At 38.0% G+C, this 23323-nt stretch overlaps 1 pseudogene; it reads right to left on the reverse strand.

The window, feature by feature from the left end:
* Window positions 1-2654: 2654 nt before the first annotated feature.
* Window positions 2655-3095, reverse strand: LOC102270604 (small ribosomal subunit protein uS12 pseudogene; annotated as a pseudogene).
* Between the last annotated feature and the right edge of the window lie 20228 nt (window positions 3096-23323).

Genomic DNA, 23323 nt, shown 5'->3' on the forward strand with positions numbered 1-23323 from the left:
ACAATTCTGGCGTCCACACATTAGTTTTATGATTATTTTCATCACTTGGAGTATAACTAGAGGAAACTAATATATACCATGTTTATTTTTCCTGAGCATCAATTGTCAGAATTTGCTTTTGATTCTGCAAGGACTCCTAAGGAAAGACCTCCTAGCAGATGCCCAAGAGCATATCTTGGTTAACTTATGATCACAGTCCCATCTGATGAAAATAGAAAATCTTATGTCAAAATCTATATTAAAATACTAAGTTCTAAAATAGGTTCTCACAGAGGAAAAAAGAAATGAATTTTATTAGCTAATTCCTTTTTATCTCCTGTAACTCACTGTTCAATGTTCATCCTCTGGATGCTAACACCCATACAATTTTAAGCCACATCATTCAGCCATTTTTGGTAGCTTCTAGGAGAGCTAGAATCCACTTGACAACAGTAGTGGCTTCTACAACACAAGTCATGACAACAGAGCAGTCAGCGAGAAGGGAAAAACCAGTAGCACCCTGCCTACCTTGAGCTCACTCTTATGTAACCTGCGCAGTCTAGCAGTGCATTCGTGTACATACCAAGCATATCTTTTAGAATTTCATGTTTCACAAGTGACCAGGAAGTCTGTGGAATTTTGTTAAGAGGTGGGTGGTATACAGCATGAGATCAGGCACTATTGAGTTTTTCCATGATTATGGGAGTAGCTGTCGTACTGTGTTCTACAAGCAAGGCAAGCACTGCAGCAAGGCTGGCACTTCATGACAGTGATGTTGAAACTCTGTTTCTCCAAAGAAATAGAAATCTTCTCATTGTCATCTATAAGAGTGTGGTTAATATCGTGTTCCTGTGCTCAGTTGTTTCAGTGGTATTTAACTGTTTGTGACCCCATAGACCGTAGCCCTACAGACCCCTCTGACCATGGAATTTTCCTGGTAAGAATACTGGAGTGGGTTACCATGCCTTCCTCCAGGGGATCTTCCTGAACCAAGGATTGAAACTGCATCTCTGGCATTGCAGGTGGATTCTTTAATACTGAACCAGGGATATCAGCAAAAAATTAGAACTCTTTGGCCAATTGATGTACTTAGTTGCTCAGTCATGTCCAGCTCTTTTGGACCTCATGGACTGTAGCCCACCAGGCTCCTCTGTCCATGGGGATTTTCCAAGGAATAATACTGGAGTGGATTGCCATGCTCTTCTCCAGGGAATCTTCCCAACTCAGGGATCAAACCCAGGTCTCCCACATTGCAGGTGGATTCTTTACCATCTGAGCCATCAAGGGAGTCAAGTGAATCTAAAGAAGTGTACACATTGAGTTCAACTTTGGTAATATGAAGGGTGAATGGGAAGACTTGCACAAAACTTGTGTGAAAAGAGAGTCAAAATTTAGGAAATCACCTCACACATATATATTTTGTAGGTAAGACTTCACTTAATGTGGACAGGTGACTGGAAAGGGAAAGAAAATTTCCTATAATTTCTTTGTTTGAACAACTACATAACATAAATTGCTGAGACCAAGACGGTGGGAAATATGAACAACTTTTCTTAAGCAAAATGTGTTTGAGATTCTTGTGGTATTTATAGTGGAATAATAAGGACAAAAGTGGAGTGGTATTTTGAAGTGAAATTTAACAAAGAAGTGTTTTATATCATATTGTATTTGTTTTGCTAAAGGCTATGGAGTTACAATATAAATAGTCTGAATGCTGTTGGGAAGTTGAGTAATGAGCTCTGAGAAGAGAGGCAGTAAGGCATGACTCCAGGCTCACTTCTAAAGAAAGCTTGAGTCTGAAAGCCAGATTTAGGCTTTATTGGTCATGTGCACAGTATTCTTGCCTGGCAAATCCCATGGACAGAGCAGCCTGGTAGGCTGCAGTCCATGGGGTCGCAAAGGTCAGACACGACTGAGCGACTTCACTTTCACTTTCCACTTTCATGCATTGGAGAAGGAAATGGAAACCCACTCCAGTGTTCTTGCCTGGAGAATCCCAGGGACGGTGGAGCCTGGTGGGCTGCCGTCTATGGGGTTGCACAGAGTCGGACACGACTGAAGCAACTTAGCAGAAGCAGCAGCAGCACATAAATAAGTAGTTTAACTTGTCTAAGCTCCAAGGGAAAGCCAGATTTAAGACAGAACAAAAGGAGTGTATTCTGGTAAGAGATTGAAGATGTAAATGATTTTATTGATGACAGAGGGTGGGTGTACTTTAGGAGCAGATAAAGGTGTGGATTAAGATCAAAAAAGATGAATATGAGCCATTTTGGATTTTAAGAGATGAAAAACAGTCTAGAAAACCTGCCTAGGGGTATAAACAAATATAGGACCTGTCATTTAAAAAAATAGGGTAAACATCATAATGAGATTAATGATGATGGCTTCAAGGCATAGTGTCAGTGAGGTTGTGTGTGTCCTGGTAATAAAGGGGATTGATGAGGCTATTGCCTTGAGCTTTCCAAAATCAGTGGCACTCCCTGTTTCAATCTCTTTGACTTTAAAGCTCATAATTTGGATCCACTATGTAATAATCTATATTTTTTCATTGGTGGTTTTGATCACTTAGGGACTTGGGGTAAGTTTTTGCTGTTTTTCTTACTCCTCCCGCATGACTTTTTTTTTGGGGGGGGGGATATGAAAGTTTATTACTATTGTGCTTTCATCATCAAAACTTATGATCTTGGTCTTTCCTTCCTACCTTTGTATAAGCCTGAAAGAGAGCCTTTGGCTACTTCAACAATCTTAAAGGGGACTCTAGGAATGTTACCAAGAGCATGGCCATTGTGACTAAATCCAGCAACCAAAGCTTCATCTTTCCTCAATAAAATTCAAACAACCATCATTGGGTACAAAGCCTGTGAATTTTTTTTTTTTTTTTTTTTGCCATTCTTAACTGAAGCCTGATACACTTTTTGGTGGCAGAATTTGGCTCTTTGACTTCAACCCCTACTTTTTAAGCACAATTTCTTTGGTATGAGAAGTGCCTCCAAAATGTTGTCCTTCAGGGCTGTGCCAAAATGGGCTTTCTAGAGCTGTTTATCATGCCATTTGTGGTCTCCCTGGTAGCTATGGACTTCCCTGGCAGTATGACTGGCAGTATGACCGTATGACATTTGTGCATCCTGCTGGCACCATGGGCCTGAGTGAAAGAGAGAAACAACAGAGGAGGGACCACAAGCTACCACCCCCTCTTGATTTTTTAAGGTGACTTTACTATGGGAGAGATATATATATATATACACGTATATATTTGATGGTATAATGATAAATGCAGTGTTGTTTTATTAACATCTTGGCCAGCTCCTGGTGGCTCTTCAAGTTGGAGTTTTATACTGAACTGTGCGACTTGGGCCCAACTGAATGTCTTGCTGCTGCTGCTGCTGCTGCTAAGTCGCTTCAGTCGTGTCTGACTCTGTGTGACCCCATGGATGGCAGCCTACCAGGCTTCTCCGTCCCCGGGATTCTCCAGGCAAGAACACTGGAGTGGGTTGCCATTTCCTTCTCCAATGCATGAAAGTGGAAAGTGAAAATGAAGTCACTCAGTCATGTCCGACTCTTAGCGACCCCATGGACTGCAGCCTACCAGGCTCCTCCATCCATGGGATTTTCCAGGCAAGAGTACTGGAGTGGGGTGCCATTGCCTTCTCCGACTGAATGTCTTTGTCAACAGCAGAAACATGAAGAACAGAGAACATCTGTGTTCTAATCTGCAAGCACTGTAACCCCACCTAACACTAAACATAAATTAATGGAGGTTTAGGGTTCCAAAAAATGAGGAGCTTGGGAGGGGTATGAGCTGACAGTTTGAGTTGTAGGCAGGAGTGTTCCCTATGCATGGGAAGAAACAGAAATGTTGAGAGAATGGAATGAAAGTTGCAACACCCCTATATCATCCATTCTTGTGGTTTCAGCAAGCATTGATATATTAACATCATCAAATCTAGATATCCAATGCTGCATTACTCCTGAGATTAAAATCACTATATGCAAGTATCCACAAGGACACTGTCATGTAGGTGTATAAAGGGGCTTTCATACTGTGTCCAAAATGCAATATACCATCTTTCTACCAAGCTGATATTCCTCCAATCATAACCATTTCATCAAATGACAGCACTAATCAACTATTTCTTCAAGCCACAAGTGAACAATCTACCTCTCCCTCCAAATCACCACATATGAACAATTACAAAAGCTTCAGGTGACATTTCATGGGTATATTGTGATTCTTTTTTGGCACTAATTTCCAATTTTACTTCTACTATTAATCCATTCTTCACAGAATTCTAATTGATATATCCCTTATTTTTTTATTTTTTTATTACTTATATTCATTTTATTTAACTGCTGATTCCATTTTTCACCTAGTTGTGAAGGTAATTTTCTTAAAACACCCATTCTAAGTTCACCATTTCTGTTTTTCAGTTCCCTCATTGACTTTCGATTGTTTTTATAATCAATTACAAAAGCATTATTATTGCTTAGATAACCTTTCATTGTTTGACTTCTGCTTACATTTCCTCAATCATAAATTATTTATTCAGTCAACTAAGAATTGTGTACCCATTATATGTCAGAGACTATATTAAGTCTTTTGGACACATAGTGAAAAATACAGACAAAAGATTTCTGCTGTTTTATCAGTTCAGTTCAGTTCAGTCGCTCAGTCGTGTCTGACTCTTTGTGACCCCATGGACTGCAGCATGCCAGGCTTCCCTGTCCATCACCAACACCTGGAGCTTGCTCAAACTCATGTCCATTGAGTTGGTGATGCCATCCAACCATCTCATTCTCTGTCATCCCCTTCTCCTCCTGCTTTCAATCTTTCCTAGCATAAGGGTCTTTTCCAATGAGTCAGTTTTTCACATCAGGTGGCCAAAGTATTGGAGTTTCAGCTTCAGCATCAGTCCTTCCAATGAACATTCAGGACTGATTTCCTTTAGGATTGACGGGTTTGATGTCCTTCCAGTCCAAGGGACTCTCAAGAGTTCTTCTCCAATACCACAGTTCAAAAGCATCAATTCTTTGGTGCTCAGCTTTCGTTATAGTCCAACTCTCACATCCATACATGACTACTGAAAAAACCAAAGCTTTGACTAGAGAGATGGATTTTTGTTGGCAAAGTAATGTCTCTGCTTTTTGATATGCTGTCTAGGTTCGTCATAGTTTTTCTTCCAAGGAGCAAGCATCTTTTAATTTCATGGCTGCAGTCACCATCTGTAGTGATTTTGGAGCTCAAGAAAATAAAGTCTGTCACTGTTTCCATTGTTTCCCCATCTATTTGCCATGAAGTGATGGGATCGCTGGCCATCATCTTCATTTTTTGAATGTCAAGTTTTAAACGAACTTTTTCACTCTCCTCTTTCACTTTCATCAAGAGGCTCTTTAGTTCTCCTTCTCTTTCTGCCATATGGGTGGTGTCATCTGAACATCTGAGGCTATGGCTATTTCTCCCGGCAATCTTGCTTCACAATTTAACTACCAAATAAGTGCTTCCAAATTTGTCTTTTATATGTCTACTCTGAAAACAAGTGATATGACTTAATATAAATAGTCCCGTCTTCATATTCAATAAAACATTTTTTAAAAATCAAGAAAAAAGTATATAACTATAAATTTCAAAATAATCTTTATTCACATTTAAAATATCTTTTTGCTTTCTCAATTCTTCTTTAACCCTATTGTTTACTTCACATTAATTTTTGGGAAATAGAAGTTATAGTAAGGGAAATTAACTAAAGGTTGTCAGTTCAACTAAGCAATTGGCTACTGAGATAATTGTCCATGTTATATACCTCTCTATCTTCTTCTAGAAATACATAATTAATGATTTAATTAATGTGATAAAAATACCTAGCTTCATAAAATGAATGTTATAAGATGAAAACCATTATGTCCCTCCCTAAACTGCAATAATACATTAAAGCAAGCTTCTTATCAGTATTATGATTTAAATACACACAAAAAATAGAGTCACCATTTTCTGAAACTATAGATTATTTTGAGCTTTGCAGCAATGATTTTTTGCCAATGTATTCATTATAACTTTGATGAAATGAATATCCTACTTTGGAGACATCCTGCAAGGCTTCAAAATACCTTTATATCTTTCTGCAATTAAGTTGATAGTGTAAAACACAATTTATGGCATGAAATGAATGTAAAGCAGAATTGTAGTTGTTGGTCATACTGATCTGATTTTAGTACTGCCTTATACATCACTGCTTGATTTTGAAAAACTGAGTGAATTAAAATATTCTCATTAATAATTAGTATTTTGAGTTAAATATTTAATTTTATGTGAGACAGGATTATATTGATTATCTCTTTATCTTGTGCTGTATCCTTGTATCCTTCTACTTTACATTTTCAGGAGATCAGTAAATAAGCTCTTAAATCCCTTAACAACTTCAGGTTATGATATACAATTTAAGTTTATTTCTCACTGGTCAAAAATATAATTAAATGTGTGTCTGAGTCTCCTTTTGATATTAAATTGTATATTCCACTTTTAGTTAACTGCATGTTTTTATGTCAAGTTAAGTACATGAACTGTGGTGTTGGAGAAGACTCCTGAGAGTCCCTTGGACTGCAGAGAGATCCAACCAATCCATCCTAAAGGAGATCAGTCCTGGGTGTTCTTTGGAAGGACTGATGCTAAAGCTGAAACTCCAGTACTTTGGCCACCTCATGCGAAGAGTTGACTCATTGGAAAAGACTCTGATGCTGGGAGGGATTGGGGGCAGGAGGAGAAGGGGACGACAGAGGATGAGATGGCTGGATGGCATCACCAATGCGATGGACATGAGTTTGAGTGAACTCCGGGAGCTGGTGATGGACAGGGAGGCCTGGCATGCTGCGATTCATGGGGTCACAATGAGTTGGACATGACTGAGCGACTGAACTGAACTGAATTGAACTATATGACTTTTAGAATAAAATTAGATTATAGCACTTGTGGTCAAGCACCCAAAATATGCTAGATTAATTATTTTTTATTATTTCCTTTGAACTCTGCTTCAAAATCATGTAATTGATACAAAGAGATCAATAATAGGTACTATTTTTAATTGCATTATGTTGGGTAATAGATGAAAGTCAAGAGGTGAGCAAGCTAAAATATTCCTTAAGTATAGTAAAAACTACTCTGTACTCTTACGTTGGTGCAAATATAATTGTGGTTTTGGACTGTGAATTTTAAAACATAACTAGACTCAAACAGATCTTTATTAATCATAATAGGAACTATTACAGTCAGCACATTTTTGCCAGTGAGAAATAAATTTGTTTATTCCTGTAACATGAAAAGTTAAGCTTCAAATTCAATGAACTCTTGGAAAGCACTTTCTGCATCCTGCTTTCCAGTAGAATGAGAAACTACACTTCAAAATGATGGGCCTTTTTTTTTTTTTTTTAGTCAGCTCATGAGGCACCCACTTATTGAGTTTTTTCACTTTTCCAAGTTGCTTCAAATGCTGAAAACCCATAGAATGGTCGAGATTCAGTTCTTCAGCAACTTTTCATGTAGCTGTAAGAGGATCAGCTTCAGTGATGGCTCTTAATTGGCTATTGTCAAATTTCTATGGCAAGTCACTGTGGTTCTCATTTTCAAGGCTTTTTTCTCCTTTGCAAAACTTCTTGAGCCACCACTGCACTGTCCATTTGTTGGCAATTTCTGAGTCAAATGCCTTGTTGATGTAAGCTGTCTCTGGTACATTATGACTCATTTTGAACTCAAATAAGAAAATTGCTTGAATTTCCTTTTTGTCTAACATCATTTCCATAGTCTAAAAAAATATAAAATAAACAGCAAGTAATAAGACATTAGAAAAAAAAAAGAAAAAACATGAAACGAGAACTGCACATTAAAATGATGTATAACGTAACCACACTTATTAAGAATGTATTCAAATATCAAATTGTAAATTTCAACAATATAAAAAATGCAGTTACTTTCACACCAACCTAATAACTACCCTGTATTAGTAAATAACAAAATAAATTTACCTTATGTCATTTATAGTAAGTGACATATATAATATACATACATTTGCAAAACTAGTATGACTTCTTCCAAGTTATATATACCAAGAAAATGGCAATTTTACCTGAACATTTTTTTGCAATATAAAGGTATGAACTTCTGATTGTTAATGTTGTTAGCCTTTAAAAAATAATTGTGAAATTTACAAAACAATGATGATTGTTTACCATTTTTTCTGTGTTGCATTTCACTTATCATTTTGGCAAAACATTCTTGGTTTCTGCCTCTCTTTTTGATTGCTAAGTTTCTCAAGTTATGTGTGCTATTCCATATCTATCCAGTCATTCTTTTTGCTTGAGTTGTCCAGAATCATTTTTGTTTCTCTGTAAGCCAAGATCTATAACTAAAATATAAATGTAAATATACTTTTTCTTATGCATTATAATTAAAAGCACACATATGGACATAACTCTAAAGCCCAGATTACAAGCTCAAAAATTTTATTTCATGTAATATCTATAAGAATGCTATGTGTGCATGCATGCTCAGTTGCTTCAGTCATGTCAGAATCTGTGCGACCCTATGGACTGTAGCCCACCAGGCTCTTTGTCCATGTTATTCCCGGGCAGTTATACTGAAGTGAGTTGTTATGCCCTCTTCCAGGGAATCTTCTGATCCAGGGATTGAGACAGCATTTCTTGTGTTGCATGCATTGCAGGCAAATTCATCACTGCTGAGCCACCAGGGAAGCCCCAAGAATGCTATACTGGATACTGGTTCTAAAATAGAGCTGCAACAGATTCTGTGAGGCTTCTGCTTTGGGTATTTCATGATTGCCGTTCAGCTCCAAACTCAACAAACCATATTCTGCCTTGTGATGCTTGGGCTGGGAATATAGAAAACCCATTTCTTCTTTAACAGTGGTCCCCCTATCAGTCTTTGCCCAAAGGCCGTTAGGGAGAGACTGCTAACTGAGGGAAGAAGAAGGGACTGCTGATTTGCTTCCTGTGGTCCACCTGTGCACTTTCTGTTTCTGTCTGTGTTACCTCACTAGTGCTTCTTCAGCCCAGCAGAGGGAGTTTCCTCCTAGAGAAGCAGCTGACTTTAGTTTTCAGTTATTTAATCACTTTCAGATTATCTCTCTGCAACCCTTGTCCCCTTCTAAGATTCCAGAACCAGCTGGCCATCACTCTCCACCTCAATTTAAATTGGCTGCACCAATTTACATTCCTACCAACAGGGAATGAGGGTTTCCTTTCCTCCACATTCCTATCCTCCACATCCATTTCCTCCTGAGAAATCTGTATACAGATCAGGAAGCAAAAGTTAGAACTGGACATGGAACAGACTGGTTCCAAATCAGAAAAGAAGTACATCAAGGCTGTATATTGTCACCCTGCTTATTTAACTTATATGCAAGAGTACATCATGAGAAATGCTGGGCTGGAAGAAGCACAAGCTGGAATCAAGATTGCAGGGAGAAATATCAGTAACCACAGATATGCAGATGACACCACCCTTATGGCAGAAAGTGAAGAGGAACAAAAGAGCCACTTGATGAACATGAAAGAGGAAAGTGAAAAAGTTGGCTTAAAAGTCAACATTCAGAAAACTAAGATCATGGCATCTGGTCCCATCACTTCATGGCAAATAGGTAGGGAAGCAACGAAAACAGTGACAGACTTTATTTTGGGGGACTCCAAAATCGCTGCAGATGGTGACTGCAGCCATGAAATTAATAATGCTTGCTCCTTGGGAGGAAAGTTATGACCAACCTAGGCAGCATATTAAAAAACAGAGACATTACTTTGCCGACAAAGGTCTGTCTAGTCAAAGCTATGGTTTTTCCAGTAGTCATGTATGAATGTGAGAGCTGGACTATAAAGAAATCTGGGTGCCGAAGAATTGTTGCTTCTGAAGTGTGGTGTTGGATAAGACTCTTGAGAGTCTCTTGGACTGCAAGGAGATCCCACCAGTCCATCCTAAAGGAAATCAGTCCTGAATGTTTATTGGAAGGACTGGTGCTGAAGCTGAAGCTCCAATACTTTGGCCACCTGATGTGAAGAACTGACTCACTGGAAAAGGCCTTGACGCTGGGAAAGATCGAAGGTTGGATGGCATCACAGACTCAATGGACGTGAGTTTGAGTAAACTCCAGGAGTTAGTAATAGACAGGGATGTCTGGCATGCTGCAGTCCATTGGGTTGCAAAGACTCAGACATGACTGAGTGACTGAACTGAACTGAATATACCTGGTAACATGTTATTTCTTTTGGTGACAGCCAGTCTGATAGAGGGCTTCCCAGGTGGTTCTAGAGGTAAAGATCATGCCTGCCAATGAAGGAGACTTAAGAGATGTGGGTTCAATCCCTTGGTAGGGAAGATCCTCTGGAGAAGGAAATGGCAACCCACTCTTATATTCTTACCAGGAGAATTCCATGAGCAGAGGAGCCTGGCAGGCTGCATTCCATGGGGCTGCAAGCAGTCAGACATGACTGAGCAATTAACACTTTCATTCTGACAGATGTAAAGTGGTATCTCATTGTTGTTTTTGATTTGCATTTTCCTGATGATTAGTGTTGTTGAGCATTTTTTCACTTGCCTGTTGGTCATCTGTGTCTTCTTTGGAAAAGTGTCTATGCAGGTCCTTTGCAGAGTTTTATTCAGATTGTTTGGGTTTTTCATATTGAATTGTGTGGGGTTTTTACATATTTTGTTGCTGCTTTGTTGTTTAGTTACTAAATACATATTTTTACATTTTGTTGCTGCTTTGTTGTTTAGTTACTAAGATGTGTCTGACTCTTTGTGACCCCATGGAATGTAGCCTGCCAGGCTCCTCTCCCCATGGATTTTCCCAGGCAAGAATCCTGGACTGGGTTGCCATTTCCTTCTCCATTGAATTTTTCAACCCAGGAAACAAACCAGCGTCCCCTGGTGGAAGACAGAGTCTTTACCACTGAGCTACCAGAAAAGCCATAATTCATATATTAACCCTTTATTGGGTAAATCATTTGCAAATAGCTTCTACCACTCAGTAGACTGCCTTTTGGTTTATTGATAATTTTCCTCACTGTGCAAAAGCCTTTTAGTTTGATGTTTCCCTACTTGTTAATTGTTGTGGCCCTTGCCTTAGGAAAGTGCGTTAGGAGACACATCCAACAAAAGAAAAATATTGCTAAGATGGATGTCAAAGAGCATACTGCCCATGTTTTCTTCCAGGAGTTTTATAGTTTCAGGTCTTACATTTAAGGCTTTCATCCATTTTGAGTTTGCTTTTGCGTATGAGAAAGTGGTCCAGTTACCCTTTATTAAGCTTTCCCCCTTATCTAAGCTTCTGAATCTGAACCAAACTGCACTGAAACAAATTTTCCTGTTGTAAAATTATTTGATAAGGAATAATTAAAATGGAATAATTGACATTATTATTTAATATGTCAATTGTTTTTAACATATTAATATTATTAACACATAACATTCTACTTAGACCTTGAGAAAGAGTTTTGTTATTTTGTATCTAATTATTTCTCTCAGACACTCTTTACAGACAGTGAACATGCCCACATGCACATAAGAAGATATCTATAGCATGTAAAACATAAAAGTGTATTGACTATAATTCTATAAAAATGACAGGTAATGCATTCAAAAGTACATGATTTTTGGTAGAGGACAGCCCATAAATTCAATACATTTATTGAATGGGCAATTACTGGAGCCCTTCAAGAAGTAAGGAAATCCTATTATCAGTCAGTTCAGGAGACAAAATTAACATTTAACTGAAGAGAAGATTTCATATAGGGAATAGTTAACTAGGTGTAAAGTTGTTAACAAGACAGCAAAAAAAAAAAGCAAGGACACAGTAAAATACTGCAAAGATAGCAATTGATGAACATTGTAACCATGAATTTAACTATCAAACCTAGGAAAATGTATTTGTTTTCCATCACCATATAACAAACTATGACAAATGTAGTGGCTTAAAACTACACGCTTTCATTATTTCACAATTTCTGTCAGTTAGGATTTAAGACATGGCTTGACTGAGTCCTCTGCTCAGGTATCACAAGGCTGCAATCAGGTGCTGGGACGATGGCCTTCGCATTTGGAACTCTTCAAGCACATTTAGATTGGACTGGGTTAGTTTCTTATAGCTATTGGACTGAGGGCCTCAGGTCGTAGAGGCCAGACCTTTTCTATTGGACTTTGGCTACATGATTGTTTTGCTTCTTCCAGGCCAGGAGGCAAGCATCTTTTAAGCACACTCACCTAAGTCAGAGACACCCAGGAGATTTTCCTTTTGAGTAATTCAAAATGAACTGATTTTGGACCTTAGAAACTTAGAAGCTTGGAGGAGTGGCTCCATGGAGATGAAACTAAAGAGGGAATACCAGCTGCCTGGTGCTGGTATCTCAGAGAAAAACATCATGAGTCTTTACTGTAAGCTTTGGAAAAATCTATAAACAAAATTCAGCTGTCAACAAAATATATTAAGGGAAAATGGAAAAAGAAGAAAGAAAACTAATACACACAAATACATACCTATACACATATACACACACACATATACATATATACACACACATGCATGCACATCAACCAAAAAATAAATTATATGTAGCTATGCATGTGTGCTAAGTTGCTTCAGTTGTGTCTGACTTTGTGCGACCCTATGGACTTTAGCCCTCCAGGCTCCTCTGTCCATGGGATTCCCCAGGCAAGAATACTGGAGTGGGTTGCCATGCCCTCCTCCAGTGGAATCTTCTTGATCCAGGGATCAAACCCACATCTCTTATGCACTGGCAAATGGGTTCTTTATCATAAGGGCCACTTTAGAAAAGCCCAAATGTAGCTATAGCAGTCCTCAATTCTGTAGCTGGTTGTGCAGCCTTAGTTAATAACTTCCTTTTCCATTGACCATTTCATATTTTCTTTGCCTTCAGGCAGGACCTCAGCTCTTCAAAATTCTTTACTTGATGAATCGGCAGTAATCAATGTATTATCTCTGAGATTATCCATTCATTCATCTTTGCCATGCTCTGTTATAGTAGGGCTGGACCCTGTAAACCTTTCTTCCTTGTCAGCAGGCACAATGTTAAGCTCATAAGCTTAGTTAGTAGTGGGGGCAAAAGGAATGCTACAGGGTGAAAAGCTTTCTCTTCCTGGTTCCAGTGAGCTCTCTCCTCCTTGCTCTGGTGACATATGACATCCAGGGTCTTCTGAATCATCTTATGATTCTCACCTCCAAGCAGCTATCTGTAGAGACTCGGAAAGTGGTTCCTTAGTGAAGTCTGCTAGTTTCTCAATGGCTTCTTGCTGAGTTTTACAGGCACAATAAGGGGGAAATTTTCTCTGGAGTTTTAACAGGACCTCTCTGGTAGCTTCACAACAAAGTCTCAGGAAAATTCTAGGGGCCAGTGTCTAGTAAATTCTCCTCCCCAATAGGAAGTTTCCTCTTTGTTGAACTCAGAGTACATGATCTCAATGAATTTATCCATCATATACAGTATCACAGCCACACTTTCAATAATGGGGTCTAAATTTTAGACTTAGTGGGCTCTCTTGAAAATTTGTTTCTCCCTTTGGTTCTCTGCCTCAGTCTCTGAGGCAGTGACTGCTCTCTATATCTGCAATTTCTGCATTCTTTGGAATTCTCTTAGCCCCTTAGCAGTTAATCTCTATTAGGGATTAATAGTTAATGTATTCTTTAAGGTGTCTTTGCTAAGTTGCTTCAGTTGTGTGAGACTATGTCCAGCCCTATGGGCTGTAGCCTGCCAGGCTTCACAGTCCATGGGATTCTCCAGGCAAGAATACTAGAGTAGGTTGCCATGCCCTCCTCCAGTGGATCTTCCTGACCCAGGGATCAAACCCACATCTCTTAGGTCTCCTCTCCTGAATTGGTAGGCCTTTCCTTACCACTAGTGCCACCTCAGAAGCCCATATTCTTTACATTAGTCTTTTTTTTTTTCCTATTGAAATTCCTGTGTTCTTCTTGTTTACTGACTGAGAGTGAAACCCTTTGTGACCCCATGGACTGTAGCCCTCTAGGCTTCTCTGACCATGGAATTCTCCAGGCAAGAATACTGGAGTGGATTGCCATTCCCTTCTCCAGGGGATCTTTCCTATCCAGGGATTGATCCCAGGTCACCTGCATTAGCAAGTGGATTCTTTACTGTCTGAGCCACCAGCTGCTTCTGCTGCTAAGTTGCTTCAGTCATGTCCGACTCTGTGCAACCCCAGAGACCTTGACTAATACAGAATTGGTATCAGGAATTGTCCAAGAAAATGTGTACAAAGATGAGATTCTGAAGTTGGTTTAGTTGTGTCATTAGTCTTCAGTGAAATGCTGAGCTCTTTGTAAATGGGAAATAAGATGATAATAATCCTTGGCATGCAGTGGCATCACAATTAATCAATCTATTACCTATGTTTGATTTTGATGAATTACCTACTGAAGTAACTACCTCGGGATACAAAGCAACAGCTGCACTTGACTGTTATGTCAGAATAGTGACAACAGGTCCTCTGGTGTGAATGGAATCTCCTCTAGTGAACGGGGCTCTTAGAAAAAAAAAAATGACATATGCAGTTAATTTAATGCTCAGCTCAAGATAAGATCTGAAAACCAGGGAGTTTCTGTGACTGCCTTAAAAGAATCTCTTATTTCAGCAGTCATAGGGCTGATGCTAAAATGAAATACAAAATTAAATTGAGGGGGTTGAAGTCAGAGTTTCATCATGTTTCTATGTGAAAGTTAGAGCGATAGTGAAAAATAATGAGATTCAAAAACTTTAAATGGGGACATCTGTTTAAGTCCATATTAAACTAAAAATATGGAACCCAAAGTCACTGTGGGCTTTCATTGCTAATGGAAATAGGCTGACCTGCAATGTCTACAAATATTAACTTACCTATCTTGAAACCCTTGTGATATCATAATTTAGATGCCCTGCAGAAGTAAGCCATTCCCCTCAAAACCCCAAAACAACTACCCTTTGTGGCCAGTAGACCTTTAACTAGGATAAAATCTCAGGTTGTTTCTGGAGGTCAGGCTCACACCATTACCTGGAATGAAATAGCTTATGCATTAAATAATGATAAAATATGAATACATGCATGTGTCTATATGTATGTATTTATATATATTTATATATGTTTTGTTTGTATATTAATATTAATTACCCAGTGGAAGAATATACGTTGTACCTATCAGCAGAAACTTTGGAAATATACCAGAGAGTAGATTCTGAGAGTGTTAGTGCAAAGAGGTAGGGTATATGAGCCCAAATATATTAATTAGGGTGCACTTACTAAAGACTGGGGGCTTCCTCTGTGGCTCAGCTGGTAAAGAATCCGCCTGCAATGCAGGAGAACTAGGTTTGATCCCTGGGTTGGGAAGATCCCCTGGAGAAGGGAACAGTTACCCACTCCAGTATTCTGGCCTAGAGAATGCCACTGACTGTATAAACCATGGGGTTGCAAAGAGTCAGACACGATTGAGTGACTTTCACTTTTACACACTTTACTAGAGACTAGTGGTTTTTATGTGTTAGTTTGGACATTTGGAATTGCCTTTAACACATCACTTGATTTGATGACTGAAATGTGAACTCAGCAGAGGCCAACGTTTAATGACATTGAAATGTCAGAACTTTCCCAGCACAATATGGAGGAAGGAATCCAAATGCATCAAAAGTAGGAGAGTTGGAATGGGCCCATCATATGCGATCTATACATCTATCCCTAAAGTACATCCTCCTAAAATGTCCACAGACATTCCCTGCATTAAGGTGTTGAGAAATACATTATTGAGGGTATTCCTGCATTCTTGAAACAGTCTATGGTTTTTCTCCTTTATAGGTCAGCTGTAGGGGATGCTATCTTTGAGACAGGTTCTTTGATGTCAATGAGGAGGATGGAATCCTGCAATGAACACTATAGTGCATATATCTTTTTGAATTTGAGTTTTCTCTAATATGTGCTCAGGAGTGGGATTGCAAGACCATATGGTAAGTCTATTTTGAGTTTCTTAAGGTAGCTCTATACTGTTCTCCATAGTAGTGATAGTAGTGGCCCAATTTGCATCCATCAGCTGTGTAAGAGGGTTCCTTTTTCTCCATACCATCTCCAAAGACCTTGATGCTGGGAAAGATTGCAGGCAGGAAGAGAAGGGGTTGACAGAGGATGAGATGGTTGGATGGCATCACTGACCCAATGTACATGAGTCTGAGCAAGCTCCAGGAGTTGGTGATGGACAGGGAAGCCTGGCATGCTGCAATCCGTGGGTCACAAAGAGTCGGACACAACTGAGTGACTGAATTGAACTGAACTTCAGCATTTATTATTGTAGACTTTTTAATGATGGCCATTCTGACTTGTGTGAGGTGATACCTCACTGTACTTTTGATTTGCATTTCTTTAAAAATTCGTGATGTTGAGGATCTTTTCATGTACCTGTTGGCCACCTGATTTTTGTTGATATAAATTAGAAAAATCTTACAATTTTTTTGATGTATAGTAATTTTTTTTACCAGATCAGTTTCTGTAATTATTATCCCTAGAGCATGGGAATTCTCACCATTTTTACTGGTCTGTTGCAAACAAAAAATGACTGGAAATGCCTGGAAGATAATGACTTTTTTTTTTTTAAGTTTTCATTTTATATTGGAGTATATTTGGCTTGTAATGTTGCATTTCCTCTTAAGTCGGCTTTCTCAGGTGATTTTGGTAAGCACAAGAACAGAAAGGCTCATCCCTTCAGGAAGAGGATGACAAACTGCTCAGATTACATGATTAATAGTGTGTCTGAGTCAGACTTCCACTCCTTCCACTCAGTGCTTTAACCTTCTCACATGAGACACTTGGTAAGGCTATGAAAACTCACACTGTAATCATGTACCTGGCACAATTTAATTCTGTATTTGATTTTCAGTGGTATTGACCTTGCAGCTACAAGAAATAAACAATTTTTAATGGCTGCCTTAGACACTTCCTTATTGTTTGACCATCACAGAGATGAGAATTTAAAGACATGAACTTGTCACCTTCTGCATATAAGTATTATACTGTACTCAGAGGAATCCAATCCACACAACAGTATGTGTAACTGTAATTACTGTGCTAATAGTAAACTGTAGCAGCAACTTGGTTCCCAAACACTTATTTCTGTAGATATTTTTTCAGTATTAACTCCAGGTAATAATTTGATTAATTATGATGCCAACAAATGATTTGGATTATTAGCACCCCATTTTCCATTGTTGAAGAGATCAGCACTACATTCAGATTCAAGGACATGGCAAAATTAATATATCAAAATCTTATCTTTGAGAATCTTTTTCCTGGAACCCCTAATATCAATTTCAGTATCAATCAATGACCACTCAGAAAACATAAAAGACTGCTCATAAATACAGCAAATTTTATATAAGAAATTGTTAACTATATATAAAGTTGTTAACTGTTGCTGCTGCTGCTGCTGCTAAGTCGCTTCAGTCGTGTCCGACTCTGTGTGACCCCAGAGATGGCAGCCTACCAGGCTCTTCTGTCCCTGGGATTCTCCAGGCAAGAACACTGGAGTGGGTTGCCATTTCCTTCTCCAAAGCATGAAAGTGAAAAGTGAAAGTGAAGTCGCTCAGTCGTGTCTGACTCTTCTCGATCCCATGGACTGCAGCCCACCAGGCTCCTCCGTCCATGGGATTTTTCAAGCAAGAGTACTGGAGTGGGGTGCCATTGCCTTCTCCAAAATTGTTAACTAAGTAGCTACAAAGTCAGTAAGTGAACATCAAGGTGTCACAGAAATAGTGATTGAAGGAAGCGGCTATCATTTCTAGGACTAGAACAAACAGGAGAGAATGGGATCACTGAAAATTAGAAACATGCAAGGAAGGCACTTCAGACCTGAAACTTAAACTTTTGAGGAGGATGTTCTGGTTAACTTCTACTGATGTGTCTTGGATTACAGAGCCAGGGCATTATGGCACTGGCACTCAGACCACTCTCTGTGATGTGTTTCAATACTTTTGACTGAGTATCAAATATTACTCAGCCGAAAAGGAATCAAATTTCGCCATCTGTAACAACATGGATAGACCTTGAGGGCATTATGCTATGTGAAATGAATCACAGATAGACAAATACTATTTGACTTCACTTATATATGGAATCTAAAACACAAAACATAATGGAAATAAGTACTCTTGCCTGGAAAATCCCATGGGTGGAGGAGCCTGGTGGGCTGCAGTCCATGGGGTCGCGAAGAGTCAGACATGACTGAGCGACTTCACTTTCACTTTTCACTTTCATGAGTTGGAGAAGGAAACGGTACCCCACTCCTGTGTTCTTGCCTGGAGAATCCCAGGATGGGGGAGCCTCGTAGGCTGCCGTCTATGGGGTCGCACAGAGTCAGACATGACTGAAGCGACTTAGCAGCAGCAGCAGCATATAGAGAGAACAAACTGATGGTTTCTAGGGGAGGTAGGTGGGTAAAAAAGGTGAAATAGATGAGTAAGATTAAGAAGTACAAACTTCCAGTTATAAAATGTGTCACAGGATGTAATGTATGGCATGGAGAATATAGTCAATAATACTGTAATGACTTTGTATGGTGATGGATGGTAACTAGATTTACTGTGATGATCATATCATAATGTATACAAATATCAAATCATTGTGTTGTACACCTGAAAATAATATTGTATATCAATTATATTTTAATTAAAAAAAAAAGAGTAAGTAAAGGGAACAGTAGAACGAAACACTGAAATGTTTGTATTTTCCAAAATAAGGAGTAATAATCCTCCATTGTTTTTAGAAATATTTCTCCACAATGCTTCATTTTATTCTCTATATTTCAGTATCATTTTAGCATCTATAACACAGACAAATATGGAACTCAGTTAAGGCACCATGCTGTTACAGTGCTCCAAATTTATCTTCTCCCCATTCTGACCACTAATAGTCAAGTTGTATTCAACCCACTTTATATCTATTTGTAATAGTATCTCAGTTTGCTCCTTAAAATTTGGAGTTTACAAGATTATAAAAATAAATGGAGAGATGGTTGTCACTATCGAGTTTGGAATAAAGACAGAAGAATCCTCCTACGAAGCTGCAGCTCTCCTTGACCTTTCTTTAACCTGATAGCTCTCTCAGTGATCACCATCCTCTGTATTCTGCGTTTATGTTCACTCTCAGGCTGCTGCTTATGTTACTCTACAAATATAAGGTCCTTTAATATTAACTATCTACTGCTCCAATTTGAAATGGAGTATATACTATAAAATAAATCATTAGGATATAATGTGGCTGACACGTAAGATATTCTTTCCACCTAAGATGATTAATCTTTCCCACCAGTGGTTGGTTCAGGAAGGTCCAGAAAGGCCAATTTTGTTTAATTAGATGAAGAACATAATTGTGCTTTCAAAGTAGTGTTAATTCTTTACTGACTTTATTTTTGCATTCCATTTCTTTCTTGAATGAGGTCTGGTTGATTTGGGGATCCATGAAGGCAGCAGGAGAGAATAGTACAGATGAGGGAATGTGGAGCTACATTGCCCATGTTTAAATCCTAAAGATCTCACTTGCTAGATGTTTGACCTGGACAATTTATTTATATTCACTGCTTACTGATTTTCTCATCTGTAGATTCCAATATAATTATAGCTATATTATAGAGTTGAGTGATAAATTTAAATTATTGCTTCACATGTAGAGTGAGCTACTACTATCATACTGTGCTTTTGTTATCCCAATATCTATCTAACCTCATCCTCAAGATTATTTAAAGATAACAGGTTTCTTTCATTTCATTGGACCCATAAAGAAGCACATGGTACTTTATATTGTCATGAAGTAATTATATGGAATATTGTGTTTTCTTAACTAATTTTGTACTATCACACAAAACCATCTTTTTATAATTAATGGGTTTTTTTTTTTAGATAAGTTGTCTTAAATCAGTCTAGTTACAAAAATCTTTGTGAGGTCATGTCGTTGTTATTCAGTTGCTCAGTCCTGTCTTACTCTTTGCTACCCCATGGACTGCAGCACACCAGACTTCCATGCCCTCCACTATCTCCTGGAGTTTGCTCAAACTCAAGTCCATTGAGTCAGTGATGCCATCCAACCATCTCATCCTGTCATCCCCTTATCCTCCTGCCCTCAATCTTTAGCAACCTTTATTGCTTTTTTCATACAGTGTTTCATAAAACATTATTACAATATCCACAGTGCCTTTTGGGTTCGAGTTGTGTCTTTTTTCTCTGGTCTATTTTCTCCTCTTATATATGAGCACTAGGTCTACCCAATGAGTAGTAATATTCAATGTGTGGTGAAATATTTTTGTGGTTGTTTGGTAATTATATTTTCATTTCTCTTATTTTGCCTTGCATTTCTTCAGGATGATTGCTGCCAAACAGCATATTTACAAGGATTTTTATTCAGTTGATCTGCTGATCTTCAATATAAAGATGGGCTTAGGGATACTCAGATACACATTTACCCAAAGAATATCTTTTAAAATAAGGGCATGATGGTTTTCCTTATTTGGGAGATATTTGTGTGTTTTGGGTCAATAACATAGGTCTACCTATCCATCTAATGTATCTATCTGTGCATCCTTCCTCCCTGGATTCAGCCCAAATATCACACTATATGATGACTAAAATTTGTCACTTGTGATTTGAATTGTGATAGTCTCTTTTCCTTTCTTCTCTCTCCCTTCTTCTGTCTCTTTGTCTTTCTATTTGTTTCTTTATTTCCTGTTGTTAGAATGGGTGGATATTATAGGTTGAATCGTATATTCCCCCCAAAATCACTAGGTAAGATGAATTTGTAGGTGGGATGGGGTATAGCAGGATGTTGATATGACTACTGCTATTCTAAAAATAGTGCTGTGTGAAGACAGACAAGCAGAGGAGCAAATCTTGAGAAAAGACTGAATTGGAGTGATGCTTCAATAATCCAAGAAATGCTGAAGACTGCTGGTAAACCACCAGAAGCTAGAAAGAAGCACAGCAGGATTTTCCCATAGGTTTCAGAGAGAACACGGTCTTGCTGACATCTTTTATTTATTCATTTATTTACTTTTTGTTTTGTTTTGGCCATTCCCTGCTGCATGCTGGGTCTTAGTTCCCTGACCAGGGATTGAACCAGGGTCCCCTGCAGGGGAAGCATGCAGTCTTGACCGCTGGACTCCCAGGGAAGTCCCAGTCTTGCTGACATATTGATTTTAGACTGCTATTCTCCAGAACAGAGACACAGTTCTGTTGTTTCAGACTCCCAATTTATGGTACTTTGTTATGGCGGCCCTAGGAAACTAATATAGAGAGCAGGCTAGAAATGCTTTCTCCAAGTCATCTCCAACTGTTGGTTCCTAGGTTCTTAAAACATAAAAATCTGAAAGTGCATTTTTATGATTTTAATAGCATCAATGTTTTTACTTATTTTTAAATTAATGAAACCATTAGAATTGCTTCATTTAAGGAGGAGATAATTATAAATGATTTTAAAAATCATGCAGCTTTTTTGTCTAACACCATCCAGAGTAATAAATAATTTTATTCAAAAGTTTTCCCTAAGTGTTATGCCTTCAAACTCACAATAGGAGTATGAAAATTTAACAAAGTTTTAGGCTAATACTCAAAAATATGTAAATCTTCATAAAGACAGATCAAATTTTGTAAAACTGTTGGTAACTGCCAATATTTTTCACCTTTATTAAAGTTGGGGGAAAAACATAATTAGCACTTCATGCTTTAAGACTAAGCTGGGTCCTCAGTTGATGCTGTGCCAGAAAGTTGATAAACACAGCAACTTCAGAAATTAATTTTCATAAAAACTTGGGTATGTGTATAAATTTTGCACAGGCTGGTGTTAGCATTAATCTATCAGTACAGCTGTGCAATGTAGTCCCAATTCAACTTCAAATCCTGACATTAACACTTATTTTTGAAATTGTTTCAAAAAGGTTTTCAAATTACATTAAACAGATGTGACGTTACATCAACCTTTTTTTTTTAACAATTCTAACATCTTACCATATGGACATAGCACAGACTCTAATCTTAAGATCTAAGGTACCTCTTATGTTTTTATAGTCCTGAAGTGTAAGGTGGTGGTGGTTTAGTCACCAAGTCATGTCCAACTCTTGCGACCCCATGGACTGTAGCCCGCCAGGCTCCACTGTCCATGGGATTCTCCAGGCAAGGATACTGGAGTGGGTTGCCATTTCCTTCTCCCGGCTGAAGTGTAAGAACTCAGCATTATTCATCAGCACTTACATATTCATAGCTCCTCAGAGGTAGATTTTCTTCTTTGCTTGGATTTCATGTGGTTAAAAAAAAAACTACATAATTTTTACTCCTTTTGTTTTCTGCTAGAAAAAGATGGTTAGACAACAATGTCCAAAAGTCCAAAAATGTCCTAGAGCAGTGGAGCTTTCTTTCACTTAAAGCTCTTAAAATATTCAAGAAGTTTCCAAGTGTCTAGTTACTTTTAATAAGATATACATTCTTTTTATATACTGTTTTTAAAATTTTTGATTGTATTTTATATTGCAATGTAGTGGATTAATGTTGTGTTAGTTTCAGATGTACAGTAAAGTGGTTCATTTATATATATGCATGAACCTATTCTTTTTCAAAGTCTTTTCCCAATTTAGGTTATTACAGAGTGTTGAGCAGTTTCCTGTGCTATACAGTAAGTCCTTGTTGGTTATTTATTTAAAATATAGAAATATTTAAAAGTCAATCCCAAAGTCCCAATCTATCCCTTCTCCCCACCCTTTTCCCATGGTAATGCAGTGTTCAATATATACTTTCTTTTATTTTCTTTTTCCTAGTATGATACATATATCACATCACAAACCTATAATCCATCTGCAAGAACTTTCATAAACCACAATGTACAATGCATTTTACCTAGCACAAAAATGTTAGATATTCTTGAACTGATCCCAGGCCATTTGATTAATAATCTACACTGCATAAAAATACATGTTTTAAATTATTTATTACTTCATTTAATTTTTTCAATAGTATATATCAAGTAGGTTGTTTTATAATATTCTCACACCAATGAGGAAATTTTACCAAGTCCCTAGTGTGTGATAAATTTAGTTTTTCCCTTTCTTTGATATATCTCTCAAGGGAACAACTAAATTTTATTTAGTTATTTTCCTTAAAATTCCTGTTATTAGTTGGATTAAAGTGTAATTGATTTTTAAAACATTTATATTTGTCTAAAGTTTATAGATCACATGAAAATTATTTATTTCTCAAAGACAAATGAATGAGTCTACATAATATGTTCTTCAGTTGGATAACACTTGGTCATGACTAATATACATTTGTCAGC

The sequence above is a fragment of the Bos mutus genome, chromosome 2 (genome assembly GCF_027580195.1).
Source record: "Bos mutus isolate GX-2022 chromosome 2, NWIPB_WYAK_1.1, whole genome shotgun sequence".
Lineage (NCBI taxonomy): Eukaryota > Metazoa > Chordata > Mammalia > Artiodactyla > Bovidae > Bos > Bos mutus.